Source organism: Athene cunicularia, unplaced genomic scaffold (assembly GCF_003259725.1).
Source record: "Athene cunicularia isolate RWA unplaced genomic scaffold, athCun1 SCF_6, whole genome shotgun sequence".
Classification (NCBI taxonomy): domain Eukaryota; kingdom Metazoa; phylum Chordata; class Aves; order Strigiformes; family Strigidae; genus Athene; species Athene cunicularia.
Window position 1 is genome coordinate 185,661 of NW_020799490.1, and position 2,220 is coordinate 187,880.

Here is a 2,220-nt window from a genome sequence, read left to right on the forward strand (position 1 = left end):
GGGGGGGGGGGGGGGGGGGGGGGGGGGGGGGGGGGGGGGGAGCAGGGGCAAGGAGTTGGTTCTGGAATTTAACAGATTTCCTGACACAGCTATACATCAATGGTCCCTACGGCAAGAAGGGAAACCGCCCAAGAGTGCACAGGGAGTGGGGTGTTAGGGCAGACCCCAGCCCGTCCAAAGCTGCATCCACACATAATCCACAGAGCAGTCCTTTGAGAGGGACTGAGGCATAGACTCTGAGCTAAGTGGATCCTACATGGATCTCTGCCAATTGCTGCCCAGTTGTCCTCCAGCCTGTACGCAGTTGCTGCACAAACAATACCTTTTTGTCAAGCACTTCCAAAGGTCTTGCTTCTTATCTGTTTTGAACCTGACTGCTACTAACTTTGTTTGATAGCTTCCAGTCCTTGTGCTAGAAGACAACAGCTATTGCTGTCCAACACCTCCAGACCACTTGACTCTGCAGACCTCCATCACGGATCTTTGTAGAACACGTTTACCCCCAAAGTCCTCTTTTGCCAAGCTGAATCCAAGCCTAGATGTCTCTTGTAGAATGAAACCACTGCAGAGCAGAGTCACCTTCACAGAATCATCTCGGTTGGAAAAGCCCTTGAAGCTCCTCCAGTCCAACCATGACCCTCACCCACCCGTTCCCAACTCCACCAGATCCCTCAGTGCTGGGTCAGCCCGACTCTTCAACCCCTCCAGGGATGGGGACTCCCCCCTGCCCTGGGCAGCCCATTCCAACGCCCAACAGCCCCTTCTGCACAGAAATCCTTCCTCAGAGCCAGCCTGACCCTGCCCTGGGCAGCTTGAGGCCATTCCCTCGGGGCCTGGCGCTGGCTCCTTGCCAGAGACTCATCCCCCCTCTCTGCCCCCTCCTGGCAGGGAGTTGCAGAGGGCCAGGAGGTCTCCCCTCAGCCTCCTCTTCTCCAGACTGAACCCCCCCAGTTCCCCCAGCCGCTCCCCAGCAGACCTGTGCTCCAGACCCTGCCCCAGCTCCATTGCCCTTCTCTGGACATGCTCGAGTCACTCAATGGCCTTTTTGGGGTGAGGGGCCCAAAACTGAACCCACTCAGCGAGGGGTGGCCTCACCAGTGCTGAGCCCGGGGCTCAGATCCCTTCCCTGTCCTTGATGGCCACGCCAGTGCTGACACAAGCCAGGATGCCATTGGCCTTCTTGGCCACCTGGGCACACTGCTGGCTCCTGTTCAGCCGGCTGTTAATCAATACCCCCTGGTCCCTCTCTGACTGGCATGTGGTCCTTCTTGTCCTCCTCTTCCTGAAAAAATATTCCTATTTACAGATGTGGGGAGAGGAACTGCAGGAGAAGTTCAAAGTGTGAGCAAACCCCAGATTTATAAGGTGACATAAGGATGTACTCTATTTCATTGTTCATTTCTTAATGCATAGCATTTCATATTCTTTAACTACTCCTGGACACTGAGCTGGTGTTACATACATCATACTCCCAAAATCTCACTTGTCCTCAGATGGTCTTGGTTTCAGGCATGAAAATGTGCGACAACCATGTAATCCAAGATGAGTGATCCAAAATCCCAAAACTATAAAGCTTACAATCATTTGAAGGCAGCAGTGGAGTCAGACTCTGAAGCCCCAGTTCCCAACTTTGCCTCTGCCTCTGAAGTTAGGACTAGCCCAACTCTTGTGTGGACTATGTCCACAGAGATTGGGAACTGCTGGATGGCACAGAACAGTCTCCAGGTAAACTACTGTTCCACAAACTATTTTGCAACCTGTGCCAGCAAGATGGAGCTACTCGAGTAAGTATTAAACTAACAATCCTGTGAAGTTGCCACACAACCTCAGGCAAGCTGCTAGTTTGCTTAGTTCCAGATTTCCACCTGCAATGCAAGGCTAATCCTTCCAGATTTAGTTATATTACAGACTCCTGAGGTTGAGGAATTGCTTACAGTGAATATTTAGAGGCTAGCACAACAGATTCCTCTCCCAGGTATTGTGATGGAAGCAAAAAGTCTCTATCAAAGACTGGATCCCAGCCTGGATTTATAGCTGGAGTCTGAGTGGGATCTACATCCCAGAAGATTCACATTCAAGTAAATGTACACCTTCAGATCTTCTTTCACAGTTTAGGTCAGCTTGGAAAGAAATAATACGTTTATATCACTCTGCTACTCCTCCCACTGAGAGCAAACGCAATACACTTGGATTCCAGAGGATTTGCATCATTTAGGTGAC